The following is a 23,065-nucleotide window of genomic DNA, read 5'->3' on the forward strand; positions in this document are numbered from 1 at the left end:
GGTACAATATTTGTTTACATGCCTAGATGATTTTATTCTATTACATGTAATAAGAATTTTCTTTATTAAGTGCTAGACTCCTGACTTTTGCTCTTGGCTACCATTTTCTCATTTTTTTATTAACAGTAATATTAACTTTACCTGGCATTCAAATTTATTTGGCTGGAACATAAAGTACTTAGTACTGGATAATGATCTAGCCTCTCTGGGGAAACATACTTTTCTCTTCTCTACATACTCTATTATATATAAAATATTCAATACATTTTTTGTGAAACCAATCATTACTTCTTGACTTCTATGAAATTTGGGTGCTATTTCCTTTGCATGTTTCTTATGATTCTTTATATTGGGTCTTTTATTCCTTTTATTTTATAGGTGTGTACTCTTAGATGATTTTGTGTATCATACAAGAATATTTTTTGAAACTTCTGTCTCCTCTATTGATTTCTGCACATAGACATCTATAGAATATATAGATATAGATATAGATATAGATATAGATATAGATATAGATATAGATAGATATTCCTTTTGGTATCTTAGCTTCACATTTTCAGATAAAAGTGTATGCTAGGTCTCTGTCATGGATTGCTTTCCATATGGGAAACCATATGGAAATCAACTGACTAAACATTAAACATCACCTTTTGTCCAGTCTTCTAAATAATATGAACTTGCATTGTCTCATAATGATTGTCTGGAAGCCACGATACCAAAGATCTGGGATTGTGCTTTGTTTAAAGCAAGTGGATATTCCAGTACTGTTATTTCACCATTGGCAAACACTGTTTATGATTTAAACTTCTGTTTAAAAAAAGGGCATGCAGGTGTGTGTACTACTTTTCTTAAATAATTGTAATTTAGCTATCAGCAGAGCTTCTGGGTATTTTGTCAATGTGGAGAAGGATTTGTATGAAAAAGTTTTTTCTGAATTTAACAAGTAGAAACTCTAAAATAATATTATACCTACTCAACACCTGGTCTGAATTCAATCCCAATAAATTGTTTCAATGAGGTTTTATTCTATAAAATATACCAGATACTCCCTTTTTACTAGGCAGAGTTGTATTATAGATTCAGAGTTAGAAGTAATTAGTGGAGGATGTGTTTGAAAACACATTTTCTATAATTTTAACAACATTAGAGTATTCTTCGAATGGATTCAGCCTCTTCAATAATGGAACAATTATTCTGAAAGTTGGCTTGGGTTTGGAGTCATAATAAGACTCTAATTTCCCCTTTGTATTGACTCAATCTATGTTTCTGTTAATCAGTCCCAGAATTTTTCTGAGTAAACTAAAATAATATTGTATAGACTGACTCCACAATTTATTCAAAACATAAGACACAAAAATGCTATCATTAAAGTTCCTTATTTGGCAAAATATTCTAATTGCCTTTCCAGTCCACTGGCCATTACACAATTTGTAGCTCCTGATTTTAGAGTATTGACACATGCTTCTAAATCTGCGCACAGTTTTCATCAAAATAAAAGATATTATCCTTCATGAGGATCCATTTCCATCTTCTCTCACATTTATAAAATAACTAAAGAATTTTCAAGGCATCATAATTTCTTCCAGTAATATTTTCCCTAATGACTTTGTGAAGGAAAAGCAGTCCTGTATCATAATCCTGAATAACATGTGGTATTATAAACATAGAACTCACAGACATTGCTTTTAATGCTCTGTGCTTTTAGATTAATTTATACACACCACACACACACACACACACGCACATGCATACACACACACATATTGTGACTTTTATATCATTTTGCTTCCAGAACACAGAGTCCCCTGATGAATGAGCAGAATATTCCAACCAATAAATTCAACTAAAAGGAAAATAACATAGCCAAATATATTATAAGGGCCATGAAAGCTAAGAGGATGTCTGGGCATGGGAATGGTGTCATACCAAATTTTAAAATTTTCTCTTAAAGTACCAAGAAATAGTTTGGATCTCTTAGCAAGCAGCTAAGGACAAGGTCCTTTGACTTCTACCCCTGATAACAAAAGAAGGTAGAAAACAATGCCAATAATTTCAGCATTGGCACTTCTTACAGTTTATATATATATATATATATATATATATATATATATATATATATATAAACATTTATATATATATATATATATAAATGTTTATATATATATATATATATATATATATATATATATATATATATATATATATATATAAACATTCGAGCTGGTTCGGTGTTTGCCACCATATTTTGTGGCTGCTCAATTTTACCTTCCTTATGGCTGGGATCAGCTGTCCAGGGTGAGCCTCTCTGGGATCCAGATGGCTGTGGTCCATTTCCTGGAAAGACACAAGCAAAGCCTCCAATGGTAACAAATGGGCCTGGTGATTAAGGTTTACCTCTTATAACATTTTTCCTGGTCACCAGAGGTGACTTTGTAGACCCTGACAAAGGTGTCCGGTGTTTATGAGCCACAGCATTTACCTTGTCATGTGTTTTCAAAAAAATTAAAGTAAATGATGCCATATTAATAAGTTAGTTGAATATGAGCCTTATTCAGACCTATATCCCCCTCTGTATGTACCAATTTGTTCTTTAGCTTTTTATATATTCTCTCTTTTAAAGTGTGGCCTTGGGGATTTTTCGGCACCTCAGTAACATGTAGAATTTTCTATGGAATCAAAATTATTTAAAGGCAGTGAAGGATCCACATGAGACACAAATGTCTCATTTAGTCTGTATTCAAATATCAGCAGTTCTTTCTTTGCCTCTCAAGTTAACATTTGAAACTCTCCAGTGCTGCCTCTCCTTTCACCAATATAGGGCATTAGACTTTAGGGATGCTGCAAGAGCCTTGGTCAAAATACTGAGGAGGTCCAGGAGCCTGCTCAGCAGGGAATAAGGATGCTCCTTTTCATAACACATCGACATTCAATGGTACATCTGAAGTTCACATTGAGTATAATTCATGCATGCTTAGACTAGCTGCTTATAATTTTCTAGTTTGTTTAAATTCATGCTTATGCATTCTAATAATTGCATTACATATGGAGACCAACATCTGTCTGCAACTGTTGGATAGATTTAAGGTCATGTGGATACCATGTTAAAGATCCCTGTGGGTAAGATACACTGAAAAAGTAGATACTAGGGGTTGCTAATGTGCCCAGCAGTTATCATGAAAAGCACAAAGTCATGAAAGAGGATCTAAATATGGTGGCTGTTGGGATTTTTTCATTATCTATGCTACAGTGTTTAAGCATTAAGTTCAAAGAAGTGTATAAAGAAGACACTTCCAGCAGGCTTTTAGCCAGATCTCTCTGTAGGTTCCTTACTGGAACTTCCTCCTTCTTTCTAGATGTACCCTCTTTTATAGCACACAAACAATTTTTATCGATGACATCTTGATTTACATCCTGTCTTTTTCCTTTTTCACTGCCCTTATTTCTATCTGCCACTAGAAATGCTGTGTGTGGGGGAAGGCTTTAAGGCTTCTCTTCCTGTCTTTTAGGCATCTTAATATAGCCGTAATGATATGAGAGAAAGGTTCAGACAAGGGAAGTCTAGTTCTACTTCCTCTCTCTTTCCCACAGCTCTAGATTAAAATAATTGTTTTTTTTTTCTTTTTGAATCAAGGATTTGTCTATAGGAACCCCAATTAAAACTTTTCAAATTCAAGCACCTATTCTTTAAATCATTTCTGTTTTAGCAGACACACTTTGTCACTTCCTTCAGAGGACCTCTCTGACTCAGCAGCAAATCTCCCATTCTGGTTTTAATCTGTGCAGGAAGGCATGGGGCAAAGTACTCATATAACAGTGACAAAGAAATAGTGAGTTGAAGAATGCTTGAAGTAACCATTTGCTGCCGGCTTTAGGATGAATCTTCACCGTTGAATTTTACTTTACCAATCTGTTAGGTTCCCACCCTAATAAAGCCAGTAATTGAGATTGACTATCCTGATATAACAGAATATTCATCAAAACCACAGAGAATTAGAGAATATACTGTTAAGAAAAATACACATAATTGGATCACAAAAGTAGTAACTTGTCATCTTTACCATTAACTGAAATCATGCCATTAGACACAATCTGTACTTGGAGTGAGACTCTTGCATGTAGATGGAATTGAGTACAACTTTAGAATCTACCTGTTACAAAAATATTTCAGCAAATTAAGCTATGGTATCTATATACAAGTTAATATCACACAATTGTAATTCAACACAAAATGAAACATATCTAAATATTTAGAAATACATAAGTAAAGCTATGGATGATTTTCTCTAAAACTTTTTTTTCTGGATTTTTCTTACACTGCAAAACAATATCACTAAGATCAATGTATCTACTTTGTACTTTCTCTACTTGTTTTGAAATATGTGAGCATTTTGTATGTCAGCTTAGATAAACGACATTTTTTGAACGATGCTCAAACAATCTGGATTTCTTAGCATCTGATTGCTTTATTATTGAACATCAATACCTTTCTTCCAACAATTTGACATGCCATTAATTGCAAGTGTAAATCTGTGGTAGATCCTTGTAGAATTGTAATTGATGCCCAGTGGCATCTAGCTACTGCCTAAATTGTTTATCAATAAAATTAATTCTGCTTTTGAAGAATATATCCTAAATCTGGATGTGCATAAATATATTTGTAGATAATTTGCACACATTGACCTCACATGGACTAGTGTTTTAGAGATAATATTAAATCATAAAGGTTTTCATTTTAATAAAATAAAACATTTCTCATCTCACCTGACTTTTATATGCTGAGTAACTGACTACTCATATTTCATAAAAATAAAGACAGATATGTTATCTGTCTATTGTGTAGACTCTCACTTTATGCAAAGCTAAAGCCTGATTTCTACATTGAGAACTCCTTCACATTTATTTCAAATAGACACCAGATTAGCATGAGATTTTGAACCTCATTCCATTCTGGTGTGAGTCTGGAACAGACATTAAAATGGGCACAGCAGGTGTTTTAAACACTTCAACTGCTCAGTAAATGTAGAGTAATTTCAAGTTTCAAGTAAATAACCACAGAAATTCTTTAAGGTCAGATCAGTGGCTTCTGGGTAAATGTTCAATCAATTTAATATTTAAATTTCTTGTTAGTGTCCTTTCTCTCTTGTTCATCAACCTTCTTTATTTCTTCTTTTTCCAGTATAATTTCCTGAAAAAAAATCTATTATGACAGCTAAGTTACCTAAGGTACAGAATGATATTTTTCTATGTCATTGTTGTACTATTCTGGTGTGATCAGGGACTATCAAGGGTTTTGACCTAATCTTTGTTAACATGTAACATTTGGTGTATAAAATGTTAAATATACTAGTTACCCAGTGAGTTATCTTACTGAAACTATATATACCAAAATAAGGCAATAATTTTAATATGTTGATAGCATTTAATTAATAATAATCCATAAAAACAATAGTCTTAGGCATTTCTTTCGACAGACTCATGTCTTTTGTGTCCATACAGAAAAGCAGAGAGAAAGAGTCACAGTATAAAAATGTGCATGGATCTCAGGGTTCTTCTGAAATCCAGACTCACTTTCCTTCAAAGAATTCCAAACATGTGATGTGACTCCTTGACATAGTACATTTTTGGATGTCAAGTATCTCACAAGATGGCATTGTTTTTTGACTTACTCTTTAATTCACAGATGATCTAGAATCCTGTAAGTCTATTGCTGTTTAATAAAGTGATGCATTTGAATATTCACTGCATAGATTATTTTAGGAGAACCGCTAAGAAATGTGACTTAAAGGGGGGCATTAAAACAATTGAGTATACAAGGAGTCACAGGATGCCTTTGAAGGCCGATTTTAATTTAAAATATGTCTAGTGATTTTTTTTTTTGCTGTTTTTTAAATTGATTTTTATTGAGCCCTACATTTTTCTCTGCTCCCCTCCCTACCTCTCTCCTCCCTCCTTCAACCCTCCCTCAAGGTCCCCATGCTCCCAATTTACTCAGGAGATCTTGTCTTTTTCTACTTCCCATGTAGATTAGATCTATGTAAAACTCTCTCAGTCTCTTAATTGTCTAAGTTTTCTGGGATTGTGACTTGTAGGCTGGTTTTCTTTGCTTTATGTTTAAAATCCACCTATGAGTGAGTACATGTGATAATTGTCTTTCTGTGTCTGGGTTACCTCACTCAAAATAATGTTTTCTAGCTCCATCCATTTTTCTGCAAAATTCAAGATATTGTTATTTTTTTCTGCTGTGTAGTACTCCGTAGTGTTAATGTACCACATTTTCCTTATCCATTCTTCTGTGGAGGGGCATTTAGGTTGTTTCTGGGTTCTGGCTATGGCAAACAAAGCTGCTATGAACATAGTTGAACACATGTCCTTGTGGCACAATTAAGCATGATTTGAATATATACCCAAAAGTGGTATTACTGGGTCTTTAGGGAGGTTGTTTCCTAATTTTCTGAGAAATCATTACACTGACTTCTAAAGGGGTTGTACCAGCTTGCATTCCCACCAACAATGCAGAAGTGTTCCTTTTCCCCACAACATCTCCAGCATAAGTTGTCATCAGTATTTTTGATCTTGACCATTCTTACAGGTATAAGATGTAATATCAGAGTTGTTTTGATTCGCATTTCTTTGATGACTAAGAATGTTAAACATTTCCTTAAGTGTCTTTCAGCCATTTTAGATTACTCTGTTTAGATCTGTATTCCATTTTTTTTTTTATTGGATCATGTGTTCTTTTGTTGACCAATTTCTTGAGGTTTTTTTGTTTTTGTTTTTGTTTTTGTTTTTGTTTTTGTATATTTTGGAGATCAGACCTTTGTCTGATGTGGGGTTAGTGAAGTTCTCTTTCCCGTTCTGTAGGGTGTTGTTTTGTCTTGTTGACCGTGTCATTTGTTTTACAGAAAATTTAGTGATTTGTTAAGCTTAAAATCTATACTCGAGAGCTTTCTAACCAAGCATATTTCTTTTTGTGTGTCAATTGGTTTCAGTTTTACTATAGTCTTAATAGACAACCATGCATGGTCTTTCTCCATTTGTCGTCACAAGCATTGTACATCATGGAAATCCTTTTCAGTTCTTTTTTGCTGTTTGCATCTCAGAGGACATGTAGTAAAATTTCATTTCTATGAAGACTCACAAGATTACAGAATGTATGTTGGGGATTCACATGCAATAAACTTGGTATGCCGGTTCTGGTCCTCTCTGTCAGTAAATAAAATGAAAAAGGACAAGCCAAAGAAGAAGTATTTGAGACACAGCACACCATCAACAGCATCCTCAGCTGAACCTATTTGGCATTTCAAATCATGATGGCCTGTTTGGCAAGTCTTGGTGAGATGGGTAGGGGCTGTACAGCCTCAGCCTTCAGTCATTCATTGTATGTAGAATAACCTAGAAAGAAGGCTTGGCTTCAGGCAAAGACTTTCACCTCAAAGTAACAGATTTAACTTTAGCTAGCTAAACACTGTCACAAAGTAGCACTTTTAGCACCTAGAGAAATGTTGCTTTAGTCTTGAGAGGGGAACGTGCTGAACACTAAACAAACACTGAAGAACCAGCTGAACACTAATGATACAGCATTCCTGCTACATGAAAAAGTCTGTCCGACATTCTGCAAGACACAGAAGAAAATGACTGACAAACTGCCAATATATATGGAACTATCTTTGACATTTCCTGCTTTGTGGAAAAGTCTGTCAACTGCTATGAGCCTGTAGGCTGAAGATGAGTGACCCAACAATACAGAAGAATTAGCGTGACAGTCCAGGCAGCAAAATGTCTCTCTCAACTCTACAGTTTTGGAAGTTCCTTACAAAGCACTTTTTGTTTACTTAGGTAATATATCTTTTGGGGGTCTTTGAGTGGAAGAAAAGATAGTTATAGTTATAGTTTTCCTTAGTTATGATAAAAGATAAAGTAGATAAATATTGTTACTATACTTCTTGCTTGGCACTTGTTTTGTTATATGTAATCTTGCTATGTTAAAGATAAAACCTTTTTTTAGGCAAAAAAGGGGAGGTGATGTGGAAGGTGATATATGCTGTGAATATGCTTTATTGCTATTTATTAATAATGAACCTTTTATTAATGGCTTAACAGAGTAAAGTCAGGCTGAAGAGATATATAAAGAGAGTAGGTAGAGTCAGTGAAAAGCCATGTAGTTGATACTGGAGACAATCACACTAAAACCTTGCCAATAAGACACAGCCACATAGCAAGACACAGATTAATAAAATGGGTTAATTTAAGATATAAGAGTTAGCCATAAATGTACTTAAACTATTGGCCAAACAGTATTGCAATTAAAACAGATTTCTCTGTGATTATTTCAGTTCCGGGCAGTTGGGAACAAACAAGCAACCTCTGACTACATTTCATGTTCAAAGTTGAATTTATCTCATGTCAAGATTCAGTTCCTATTTTTCTTCTACAATAGGAAGAAACAGGGATGGGCCATGTCAGAATTCACAGAACAAGAATCATCAATACCACCAAACTGCAGTGAGGAAATGTGAATAAAAGTATTTCAGAATCTCCAGAAGAATATTTGAAATTAACAACAATCTTTCAAATGTTTGAGAAACAATTGAAAAAAATTATCAGATGTAAAAGAATAATGATATATGTGGGGCTTCAAATTGTTTAATTACCATTATTCTTTCTTGACTCCTAGTAACTGAGAACCAAAAACTTTGTAATGAGAACAGCAGGGACAGCAGAACAGTGCCCATCATATGGGATAAAATAACTTTTATGCTTCCCTAAAGAGCCATCCTTAAATTCCTGTCATTATTGGAATTGTCTTACAGTTCACTGGAAGCTCCCATGTCTGTTCTATACTTGACCTGACTTATAACTTGCTCATTTCAAAGAATGTTCCATATTGCTTTTATGGAAAATTAGTATAATTCACTTAACGTTACATTCACAAGGGATGATTACATTGAAGTGAGAAAACCTGTGACCAAACTTAAAAGGGAGCACTAGAGAAAGAGTTGCCCAGGGGGGATTATTTTTTAAGTGTGGGAACTTGGAAGATAACATGAATATGCGTGGCAATGTGCTGACCCAAAAAGTGTAAGAGAAAAACTACTTCCTTTTCAGGATGACATTGACGGTTTCTGATAGCAGAAAGTGAAGTTGTAAACACTTATTTGGAAATTTGCAAATTTCACAAAATCTTGAGGATGCCTTAGCAAAGGCTCAAAAGACATACAAGTTCACAATTTGCAAGGAGATCTTTGTCTACTTGCAAACTGACAAACATGCTGCTTAAATGACTTTAGTAGCCAAACACAATCAGTGAGATAGACCTTTGGGAATTCTTTTGTAAAAATCATTAAAAATACCAATTCTAAGGAAAAAAACATGAAACCCTTCAGAGAGACCCAATACCTTGAACTAACAAATCATGTTGTTTAAAATATAAGTTTTCAATGATCAAAATTACAAAATATATGTGGGGTAAAAAGAACAGTCTGGAGAACACTAGACTCTCAGAAATACTAGGCAACAGCATGGTTAAAAACAATTCTAAATATTTTAAGTGAAAATTAGATGAGTTCCTAAAAGATAAAAATGCCAATAAATTACCCACAGATTTCAGAATTTAGGTAAATCAATGATAGCATTATTTTTATAAGTTTGATTAATGTCCACCATCTTAAAATTTATTACTTGTCTCAAATTTTGTGTTCCACTTTTTCTTATTCTCCTTCTTTATCTCTCTCAATCTATCATCCATATATAATTTATTTATCTACCTACCTATCAGCTATCAATCATCTATCTATCATCTATTTATCTATCTATCTGTCTGTCTGTCTATCTATCTATCTACCTACCTATCTATCTATCTATCTATCTATCTATCTATCTATCTATCTATCTATCTATCTCTATCTATCTATCATCTATCTATCTATCTATCTATCTATCTATCTATCTATCTATCATCTATCTATCTATCATCTCTTTTCTAAATATATTTCTAAATATATTAATCATTAAATGTTTCTTTTAAAAAGTGATGTTCAAGCCAGGCGGTGGTGGTGCATACCTTTAATCCCAGCACGTGGGAGGCAGAGGCAGGCGGATATCTGAGAGTTTGAGGCCAGCCTGGTCTACAAGAGCTAGTTCTGGGACAGGCACCAAAGCTACAGAGAAACCTTGTCTCGAAAAACCAAAAAAAAAAAAAAAAAGTGATGTTCATTTAATTATATACATCACGGTGTAAAATAATTATTATATTACCGTAAAATTTCAGATTAGTTAATTATTTAGGATTTCTGTGAAACAAATATAGTTTGAACTTAATGAAAGATGAAATTTTATATGGAAGTTATGAAACCACACAATGAACATTCGTTAATTGTTGTTAGAGGCCGCTGATTTGTTTCATGGCTGTTCCGACTCAAAATAACCATATAGAAACACTATTAATTGCAATACTGTTTGGCCAATAGCTTAAGCGTATTTATGACTAACATTTATATCTTAAATTAATCAATTTCCATTATTTTATATTTTACTATGAGGCCCATGGCTTTCTGTCAAAGTTCTGGCGATTTGTCTCTTGACGTGGCTACACAGTATATTCTCGACTATGTCTTTTTTTTTTTCTCCTCTATCTCTGATTGTAATTTCCACCTTGCTCTATTTTGCCTTGCAGAGTTTAATCCAGCATCTGTCTCCTGAAGTGGCTTCATAACTTCTCCTTGTCTCTGCCTATTCTCTCTATATATCACTGTTTTGATTTTTCACCTGGCTATACTCAGTTAAGCCCTTAACTGAAAGGAGCTTTATTCAATAATCAATAGAAGCAACACATTATCTCACATTATTTCTGCTTTCTGTATAAATAAAAAGAAAGGTTTTAACTTTAATGTAGTAAATTACATATAAAAACATGTACCAAGCAAAATTTACAGTTGCAATATTTATATCTATTTCATCTTTTTATCACAACTGAGGAAAACTATAATTATAACTATCTATTCTTCAACTCCATCAAAGACCCCCTAAAAATGTAATATTACAAAAATTAACAAAAATGCATTGTAAGCAACTTCCAGCACTCTAGAATTTACAGAGACACCATGCTGCCTGGAAAGTAACCCAAAGTTCTTCTGTAACCTTGGGGCACCAATCTTCAACCTATAGGTCCATAATATCCATCAGACTTTTCTGTGAAGCAGGAAATTTCAAAGACAGTATCATCTATATTGGCAGTCTGTCAGTCACTTTCTTCTGTGTCCTGCAGAATGTCTGGAAAACTCTTTCACGAAGCTGGAACCCAAAAGGACCATCTCATCTTTAGTCAAGTTTAGTAGTCATTTTTCTGTGGGTCCTGAATGTCCAGTTCATACATTATATCAAGCAGTTCAGGCAAGAGCAATTTCTTGCCCAAATGGATAACAAACTTCATAAAGAGCCTCTATGATGCTCATTGTCCTTTTGAAATAGATGTGGAGTTACAGAGCAGATATGTCTCATTGTCATAAGAAATTCTAAGTTCTTAAAACATTTTAAATGTCATAGTTCGAAGGTCTCTGAAAGATGTGAAGAATACCTATCTAACTGAAATATATTTCTATATGTCTAGACATGTTACATTTTAAAATGAAATGCACAAACATAATGCCTAATTAAAAGCAGAAATATATATATATAATAAAATTAATTTTAAATTTGTATCAATAAACTAAGATCCATACCAATGCAAAGTTTCTATATCTATAGCATATTTTCCTTTAAATGTAAGCAAACATTTATAAACAATCATTTAGGGAATTTGGGTGAAGTTCTCATTGAACTACTTTCTGCTGGTTATTGGACAAAACATTTAAAGCATTTACAGAGACCTTTCAGGGGATCTTGTTTTATCAAACCACATTAGCCTGAAAGAAATCCACAGGTTTCCATCCTCGGTGTAAGCATAAACAGAATCTCCTTTCCAAAGCAACATATCTTTAGATCCAAATTTTGAAGTCAAGATACCTTTAAACTATATATCTTGGTTTAGCTTAGCAGCCTGTACAATGAAATATCTCTCTGGATTTAGCTCATTCGCAAAATACAATAAAATATATACTTCAGACTCTCTGTGTATATTTTATCTATACGTGGCTTATTTTTCTTTACTCCTTTAATCTATGATTGTCTGTACTCTGTCTCTTTAAATAATTTATTTTTATTTTTAAAACAATTTATGTCTTTTTATAACACTCTGTACTCTTTTTCTTCTATCTCCCAATATTTTTAAACATACATTTTTAAACACTGTGGCCCATTTAGAGTTCTTTTTCTTCTGAATCTGTCTTTATTGAATATTATCTGACCAGGAAATATTAATTGTAATTATTTTCTGACCAGGAACTCTTTTTTAATGTTAAGTGGACATGGCTAGGACCAACTCTGTGGTCCTGCCTGCTTTCTCCAACATGGTGGAGGCATGTTCAGTGCTTCTGAGAGGGTTGTGTCATGATTAAGCAATTTGTAACATACTGCTCACAGACTCCATTTAAGTGCTTGACCTCCTGGTAGAGCCATAGCAATTCCTGCAATTAGCATGAACCAAGAAGCCACCATTTTGAAATCACATGGTTTTTGTTTGTTTGTTTGTTTGCAAAACTGTTTGGCCAATAGCTTAAGTGTATTTCTGCCTAACTCTTATATCTTAAGATATTTCCAATCATTTTATATTTTGCCACGAGGCTCGTGGTTTACCAGCATTTTTCCTGGTATATCTGTCTCCTGAGGCAGCTACATGGCATCTTCTTGACTGTGCCTTCTTTCCTCCTCTATCTCTGCTTGGAATTCCCACCTTGCTCTATTTTGCCTGGTAGGGTTCCATCCAACATTTGTTTCCTGCAGCAGCTACATGACTTCTCCTCAACTCTGCCTACTCTTTATATCTCTGTTCTAATTTCCCACCTGGCTTTACTCTGTTAGGCCATTGACCAAAAGCAGCTTTAGTCATTAAACAATAAAAGCAACATATATACAGAAGGACTTCCCACACCAATTAATCTTTTATAAGGAGAATTAAAACCTACTTGATTTGGGTACCTTCATAATATTTTCTCTTCTATTGTTCTTCAAGTAAGAGTAAATAGGTGTGAGAGGCATGTATTTTAGCCATTAGAATACAGAGTAAAATATTCTCAAAACCAGCTCATGTAGTCTACCCACTGCAGTGTTATCTATCATACCCTGTGATCAGACAGATATGCTAAAGTAAATATGATGGGAAAAACATTGAATTCAGATTCTGTGAACATGTTTCTCTGGCTTTCCTTCTATCCTGATTCCATATTTCAGTTCTGCTCATTAAGCTGCTAACTCTACTATTATCTAATAAAAACTGTGTTACCAATATTACATGAATGGACACTGTGGTAATGGATATCTGTTCAAGCAGTCTAATATTAAAATAAGTACATTTTCTACCTTTTCATTAACTAGCTATCTCATAGGAGATATTTGACAGAAATATACCCAAATATCAAATATACCCAAATATCAAAACAATAGCATTTGTTTCCTGTAATTTCAAGCTCCAGGAAAAGAATAACTGAACAATTAAGATAGTGGAAATGCAGAAAGAAGCTTTACTGTATGCCAAGTTAAAGATCAGTTTGCCCTGTACATTAAAACAACTTCAAATTACCCTGTTTGAGCCTGCCATTACCAGTTTCTCTGTTACATTATGCATGGCATTTGACTATTCATAGAGAGAAAAATATGCTGTTTTCCATTAGTGGTTTCCTATGAGTTTAAGTCTACAAATTACTGGAGATGTTTAGGCTGATGTGTTACATCTTAGCATGTCCATTATGCTCTTGCCACATTTATTATTAATATGAATGTTATGTGAGGTTCTAAAAATCAATAAGATTTATATCAACTCTAGTTTCATTCATTAAAATGCTTATAAAAATATGACATTGTATTTATATAGTAGTCTATGAATGATTGGAAAAACTTCTGGTAACTTGTTTTACAACACAGATGGTGCAAAAGAGTATAAGATGGAACCCAAAAGTAAGTTAAAACCGATGTGATTGTTTAGAAAATCAGGGTATGATAGCATTTAAAGAAGACTGTTAATTCTAGATTGCAGCAAATTTTATACAATGTAGAAAAAGCAGCACATAAATACCCACTAAAATATATTCATATATATTAATATTTAAAATTAAAACAATCACATAATTTCTTCCATGTACCTCTCCCATTCAATTCTCTTTCAAATTAGGCCTTGATTTTTTTGTAGTAGTTGTCAAACACACACATGCACACACATACACACACACTCACAAACACACACACATTTATGCATGCATATCTTTCCTCCGCTTTCAGCATTCCTGAATTGCCTTTGTCTAGAATTGAGACTCGTTGGAATTTACACCTTCTACATCAACACATCTCTTGGTTTTTCCCTGTTCATGTCATATTTAGTTGGAAATGTGGGTGCATCTTCATGAGTGTAGCTTCTCTGACATTTCTAAGAGACATAATCCCACAGCAAATTTCAAGGTCCTTTGACAATTTTCTGCAATAATAATCCCTGAGCCATAGGTATAAGTTTTTCTACTGGGGATGGGATCCACAATTCTGAATTTTAATTAGTTTCAGTTTTCTGTAATGATCCCCATATATGACAGAGAAGTTTCCTTGATAAGGCATGAGGATTATGCTTATCTGTAGGCATTAGGGTGAATATTTAGAATGTAATTAGGGATTATTCTGATGTAGCAAAGCAGAATTCTAGGTTCTCTGCCAAGAACCACAATGTCACTAGCCTCAGGTAGTTGGCTGTACAAGGCCTGCTTTTCCTCTCACTGAACAGACCTTAAGTCCAATTGGAGAGCAAGAGGTTATTGGCAAGGTGTATATGCCACTATTCTATATAACTTCCTTAGGATTACATGCCATGCTGGTCACTGCTGTGGTTTATAGGTGTCATAGCTGTGTAGAACTATTGCTTGCATCTTTGGAAGCTTGCATGATGCTTTATTGTAGCATAAAAGATATTGATAAGGTAGGAGATCATCAATTAGGTGAGCTCCAAGTTTGATCCTTTGAGTACCACTTTTGACATACATGGTGTCTTCAGCCACAGGGACTTACATTCCACTTCTGTCAGGAATCCAAGGTTTCAGAATGCTTTGGACGTTTCTTAAAAAAAACCTGGAATGTCAACTCAAAAGAGGGTTTCTCAAACACCTGGTGTTGGTGTTTTTGTTATACAGTCAATGCCTTTCAGGGAGAACATGGCTGTCCAAGAGGAAAAACTGTATTTAAACTATATAAGCATAGATGTACAAAGGCATTTGCTATACGTATTTCTAGGTAGAAATTTAACAATGTGAATCCTCATGACTTTTTCAGACGTTATTTCTGTTAATTTACACTCCCTCTGGATTTATCTCCTTCTGCCCTCATTAATCCCCTATTTTTCTCTTCAGATCACTGATGTCCTATCTGTCCCACTCTCTTTGGCTCTTTCATCCTCCCTTGTCTCACAGTTACTCTTTTTTTACATTCCTGGTTTCTGTCCCTATTCTACATGATAAACTCAGATGTGAAGATATGAAACTAGGAACCTCAGGGGACAGAACAGGTGGTATTTGCATTTTGGACCTTGGTTGTCCAATGTCAACTTTTCTAGTTCCATATAATTTTCTACAAAGTACACAATTTCAGTTTTTTTTTTTTTTTTTACATCTGGAATTGTATCTTCATTATCCATTCCTCAGCTAAGGGACATTTGGGTTATTAGCATATTATCAAGACACTCTTTAGCTAGCTTTCCAGGTATATATTTTGTTTTTTTCGACACAGGTTTTCTCTGTGTTGCTTTGGAGCCTATCCTGGAACTTGATCTTGTAGACCAGTCTGTCCTCAAACTCAAAGAACTGCCTACCTCTGCCCGCTTAGTGCTGGGATTAAAGGCATGTGCCATCACTGCCTGGCTCAGTTATGAATTTTGTAGCTGTTTATATCATGGAAAGTTTTGCTTTCTCTTTCAACTATGGTATAGAATTTTGCTGGGAATATTAGTCTATAGTGCTGGTGTTTTGGAATTGAAGTTTTGGAATTTTTTTATGTTCTTCTTGCTTTCAGAGTTTCTATTGAGAAATTATTTGCTATTCTGGTGGATTTTTCCTTTAGGTATGTGTGGCATGTTTTTCTTCTCTTGCAATTTTCTATTCTTTCTTTGTTCTGTATACTTAGTGTTTAACTATAATATGCCATAGGAATTTTGTCTTGTGGTTTAACATATTTGATGTTCTCTGTTTGTATGGATACATTTTTCTTCAGTTTAGAGCACTTTTCTTCTATTGTATTTGTAAATAAAAAATGATCTGTACCATTGTCCTGGGATTCTTCTCCTTTACCTGTCTCATAATTTGAAGGTTTGCTTTTTAATGGTGTCCCACATTTGCTGTATGTTCTTTTTTATCTTTTTATCTGTTTCATCTTTGAGTTCTCATATCTGACTTCTCAGTTTGTTTTATTGTTTACGCTTTGCTCTGAGTTTTCTAGATGGTTTATTAGTTTTTGTTTCAATTCCATCTTCACTTCAGGTTGAGTTTTCTTCAGTGTTTCTCTTTATTGAATTTTGTTTTCAAAATCTGGATTATCTTTGTCATTTTTATTAGTAATTCATGTTTTTGTCTTCTTGGGCAGCACCCACTTTAAGTTCTTTCTCTTTAAGTTCATTCAGCTCTTTCTGCTTTCTTAAAACTCTTCTAGTTCTTTAAGGAGTCTATGAATTTTTCTTTTCTTTTTAAAATTATGTGTTCTGGAATTCATCTAAGTAATTTACACTAGAAAGTATTTCTATAGGAGTGACAGATTTTGGTTTAGAGATTCTTCCTTAATTTTTCATGTGTCTGTACTTTTGCCATGATATCTGGCCATGCGGTCTTTCTTTGCTTATTTTGTGTCTGACATTACAGAGCATGATGGGACAGAAAAGAAGATGTGCAATTCATCTTGAGTTTAGAGAACAGATTTGGCTTAGGTAGAATGAAATCAAGTAGATTTAGGTGACTGGGAAGATGCTCAGGGTGTGTCTTGGTCCAAGGTAGGTGTTTCAGTGTAGGTCTGGGATTTGAAGCGAATGAAAGGAGGGGGGAATGAGGCAGATTATCTTAACTAGACAATAGAGAAGGATTTGTAGTATCTGGTGGGGGAGACAATTTGGATGTGGTATGGGAGGGGCCTATAGGTTGCAGTAAAAGGAGGGTATATTCTGTCAAAAGCCTAGGGGTTGGTGTTAGCATAGACAGGGTTGACCAGACTATGATGAATCCCTAGATAGAGGACTCAGGGTAGATGTGTGGGTTTGATAGTATTGGCCAATGGTCAGGTGAGTCAAATAATATGGATAGACTCTAGAGAAATATATGATCTCTTTGGGTTTTGAGACTGAGTATCTGTTTTTGGCAAATATTTCCAAATAAGAGAGTATTCTATGATGAGAATTTGAACAGTTCTTTAAAATCTGACAACTTTTACTTTCCTTTTATGGCATCTGACTTAAAAAGATTTCCAGACCACATGATTTTAAAGATATCCATGTCATTGATCCCTTAAGAAGGTTAAAAATCCTAGGATGAGAAAGAATAACTTACATTATTATAGTGTCAGCCACATTGTGAAAAATTTAGGTCCCCAATTATCAAAAATTTATAAATTTAATAGTTAAATAATTTTTAATATTTTACTTCCAGCTTTGATATCATAAACATAATCATGCAACAAATGACAAATCTATTTACGAATGAAGTAAATTAAAGATTAGTTACATGATTCAATTCAACATGTGAGGGTTAAGATCAAAATTACATATAGTAGGATTTCTTGAACTTGTTGATTAACTTTTCTCCTGAAACTTTTGGCTACTAGAAAGCAGTGACTTTGTCTGTCACACTCTCATTAACTTATGAAGATATCCAGAACTTGAAGTATAGACTTCCAATAAACTCAATTATAGTATGTTTTAAGAAGCAAGCATATTGTATGCTTGAAAAATCTGTTATTAAATGTGAAAAAATCACCTACCTATCATAATAAAGTTGGCTTTATCCCAGAGATGCAGGAATGGTTATACATATGAAAATCTACCATTGTAATCCACCATATAAATAAACTAAAAGAAAAAAATCATATGACTATCTCATCAAATGCAGAAAAAGCACTCGACAAAATCCAGCACCCCTCCATGAAAAAGGTCTTGAAAAAATCAGGGATACAAGGAATGTATCTAAATATAATAAAAGCAATATACAGCAAGTCAACAGTCAACATCACATTAAATGGAGAGAAACTCAAAGCAGTTCTACTAAGATCAGGAACAGGACAGGGCTGCCCATTCTCTGCATACCTATTCAAAATAATGCTCAAATTCTAGCTAGAGTAATAAGACAACAAGATGAGATTGAGGAGATATAAATTGGAAAGAAAGAAGTCAAACTTTTGCTATTTGCAGATGACATAATAGTATACATAAGTTACTCCAAAAAATTGATGAGGGAACTCCTACAGCTTATAAACATTGCAGTGATGTGGCAGAATACAAAATCAACTCTAAAAAATTCCATAGTCCTTTTACATATAAATGATAATAGATTATATTGAAAATCTTAATAAAATGTTTAAAATAATATTTAATTGATAAAAGATGTGATAAAATTTGTTAGTCATCGTTTTAGGAAATAAGAACAAAGAAATGGAAATAAAATAATCTTGTATAACAGAAACCACAGTTCTTTCTTCATTGTGGATCTTGAAATGGGACTAAGTCTAACCAAAACCAACACAATTATGAAGAACAGAAAATAAAACTTTCTTTGACATAAGGTTTGTTTATGTTGTTATCTGGATGAATAAAAGTGTTAATGATGGCAACTATGAATTGAATTTAGCAAAATTAAGAGAACACTGTCAGTACCAAATGAAATGTATTTATTTAAATCAGTAACAAACTTTAAAAATGAAATAAGACAGAAAATATAATAATCTTAAGATCATAACATTTTGAGTAGTCTAATAGTGTCAACAGCATCTTTACCCCCAAAAGACTAAATTTTTTAGTGATGAAAAAAATGTACAAAAGTGAATGCTGAAAAAAGTAGCTCAGAAGAGGAAGTATAGAGTGTAGGAACTAGCGTATAATTAGTAACCAGAAATACAGAAGATAGAGATAATAGGTCACTAATAACAGATGGTTTATTTATTTATTTTTTGATTTTTCGAGACAGGGTTTCTCTGTAGCTTTTAGTACCTGTCCCGGAACTAGCTCTTGTAGACCAGGCTGGCCTCGAACTCCCAGAGATCCGCCTGCCTCTGTCTCTTTTTTTAAATATTTATTTATTTATTTATCTATTTATTTATTATGTATACAATATTCTGTCTGTGTGTATGCCTGCAGGCCAGAAGAGGGCACCAAACCCCATTACAGATGGTTGTGAGCCACCATGTGGTTGCTGGGAATTGAACTCAGGACCTTTGGAAGAGCAGGCAATGCTCTTAACTTCTGAGTCATCTCTCCAGCCCCCAATATATGGTTTATTAAAAGAATCAAAAGCAAAGTAGTTCTGGAAGCTGTAGTAATATGTACCTAAAGAAGTCGAAGACATATGAACCCCAAACTCCACAGGTTATATATACAGGCGAGGGTCGTTGTACATGATGTAGTGGTCCCAGTGAACAATGCACTGGCATTTTTATCTTAAATGTAGTAATTTGCAAATCAATCAATGAGGAATTAAACCATAAACAAAATTTATACTTATTTGCTGACTATATTTGAAAAAGAATTTGACTAATATTCAGTAACAAACAAGCATCAGAATCTCTATTCTGTACTTCATTTAAAATTCTTTTAATTTCCATTTAAACTATTTTTTTTTGTAGATATAGTGGTTCATTACCTTGCCTGGGCTACTCAGTTTCTTCACTAGCAAGGGATTCAAGTACACTACATATAGCTTGCTTTACTTTTAGGAAGAAAAAAAATACATGTCTCTGTGTGTTTGTGAGTGTGTGTGTGTAGACACTTGCAAGTGCACACTCTACACAGTGACTTTTTCACACACTTTGTTTGCTTTGAATCTGATTATTAATCCTTACAAAAAGTTGCAATGATTATATATGTAATCACTTAAAATTTCTACTTTCATAATATAGCTGCCTGATTTTAGACTATTAGATTAACATTTAGGGATGTTGGGTCAAGCAAAAAGCATCTTAAAACTCATCTTGCTTTCTATTTCAAACGTTTGTTAAATGCAGAGAATTTTAAAGAGTATTAAACATTGTAAGCGAGAAAGTGATATATTGTTGGAATATCTGTAGCATTTCTGATAGTGTCCCACTTTCTAAGAACTAGCTATGAGATGCAGAGTGTCACAACCGAGGATGACAAGGGCTTGTGTTGCTTGGAAAGCCTTTCACTTTGACCAAAATCTGCCACAAAGGATCCATCACTCTTTCACGTTCAGCACCTACAATTGTCACTCTGATTTTGTTTCATGCAAGAACAATAGAAAAGCAAACAAAATAGAACAAAGACATCCCTCCCTCAGAAGCCAACCGAAGGGACTACGCTTCAATTAGTCCGTACAAAACAGAAAGATGGAAAGCATGAGAAAATTTTTACAGGAATTCCCAAGAACCCAATTTAGCTGATAATTTTAATATACTTCCCGATGGACCTATTTAATCAGGGATAATGAAAATTAATGGCCTCTGGGCAGCACTTCACTGAACTTCAGGGAGGTTCACACACTGTTATATGGACTCAGATCTAGCAGGATGATAAGCCACAGCCGAGCAGGTTCAGACGTGGAGCCCTCTTACTGATTAGCCACGCGCCAGGTGTCTGCGAGTAGAAAGCATGTTCCCTTGTCCCTTAAGTCATGGCTGGAAGCAAACTGTCTATGAATAACTACACTCTACAAGGTGTGACACGGCTCAACAGTGCAGAAACTCTCTGATTTTTATCACAATATATAAAAACACAATATGAACATGTGAATGACTATTACATTGTTTGTATATCCAAGCAAGTTTCTATGCGTGAATGTTTTCTTAACATAACTTAAGTTGTGCCATAGGCATTGTGGAAAATTCCAGAACAGTTTATTTAAACAGAAGAACACTCTATTATTTCCTCTGTGCTTATTTCATATATTTTCTCTTCTAAAAATCATGTCTTTTAAATAAAAGGTATCATGTGCTACAAGATCAGTTACATACCTCCTGTTAATTTTTATTGCATCCCCCAGCCTCCACTAGAAGCCAGTGATCTATTTCCTGTCATTGTACATTATTTGCATTTTTATGGTATTATTTAATGGAATCATGATGTGAGTGCACTTTTCTGTGTGGTATTCTCATTTTGTGTTATTTTATGATTTCAAAACATGTTTTATTTGTTCATGTATTATCTCTAACTGTCACATACTCTTCTATCTTGATAGGGTCAATATTTATGCTTCATGTATATATCTTTTTACCTGCTTTGCAATATGTATTGAATAGTTTCAGTGGAACAGCTGTGAGCATCCACATTCATTCATAAGTCACCCTGAAGACAAATACTTTTACCTTTCAAGTGGAAACTTTTCAGAAAATAACATCTGTGTCATGAGACTTTTAACAAACTGAAGAAAAGTGATAGTAACATTTTACATTATCACCAACGTAGGAGTCTCTTTATTTTCTCATGATTTGCTGATGCTGGGAATAAAACACAAGGATTTAGGATTTGTAGAAATTTACTCAACTATTTAATTTATCCACAGCTATATGTGATCATATTATTTATGAGACACGTTGTAACAATGGCAACAGGCTGACCCCTCATTTGCTGTAATTTTCCTGACTCAGTTTCCCAAGTACCAAGTCTATGGTATTCACCACTCCTCCAAGAGTTTAACAATATTTAGAATGTCATTTCCTTGTTTTAAGAATGCACAATTACTAATTCACCAGTGGAAGCCTAGTGGAATATTGGGATGCCAACTCTTCAAACATGTCTCTTTTATTTGTATATCAGCAAAGGCCCAGCCTCCACCATGTAATATTGTGTATCAGCAATGAGCCAGCCCCCACCGTGCAACATTGTGTATCAGCAGTGGGCTAGCCTCCACAGTGCAGTAGCACAGTGTGGCCTGAATTCTCCTTTGTCTCATCACTTTCAAAGCAACAAAACTAAGGAAATAAGGGTCAACAGCAATATACCACCAAAAATGCCCATATCTCACATAAAGTTACATAGGTAACAATGTACAAGGAAATTTCAGGTTGAATGGCGATGAAAACTGTCAAGTGAAAATCATAAATAAACAGAAATGTTGAGACTGACTTTATCGCTTATATAGCACTGATCATAACACTTTTTAAACAAAAGCATTTATAACATGTCAGAAACAATGTCTCAGATAAGAAGTAGAAACAGATAATACTAAGTAGGTTATTGGTAGATGTTGTCTAGAGATATATTGTCATTTTGTTGTCCAGGTTGGCACAGAATTCACCTAGTCCAGGCAAGCTTCCAACTCACAATGATTCCCTTCCTTCAGTCTCCAGGTTAGACTTTTAAAATTAAAAAATTCCCTTCAATTTTACAGATAATAAAGTGGCAGTTTTTTAACAGCAGTATGAGAAATACAGAATGAAGAACCAACACAATGAAGAAAAGAAATCAAAATTATAAATGTTAAATAACAATAAAAAAGTAAATTTCAGAAGATAGATGTGGAGCCTTAGGGTCATATTGACTATAACTCTGTATTTTACATTTTTGACATTGAATTCCTTAGAAAACTAGATGAGTAAAAGTTAGGAGTGAAAATATACCCGAATAAACAATAATGTAAAAATATATATGATTTGACTGCAAATATAATTCTAAGATCTCAAGACAATAAACAAACAGAAAAGGTAGCAATGTTCAAAAAGAGATCATTTCATAATAAACTTTCTGGAATGTAGGACAAAGACAGAAAGGAGTACAATCCATGGACAAACAACAATGTCA

This window comes from Chionomys nivalis, chromosome 25, assembly GCF_950005125.1.
Source record: "Chionomys nivalis chromosome 25, mChiNiv1.1, whole genome shotgun sequence".
In the NCBI taxonomy this organism is placed as follows: Eukaryota; Metazoa; Chordata; class Mammalia; order Rodentia; family Cricetidae; genus Chionomys; species Chionomys nivalis.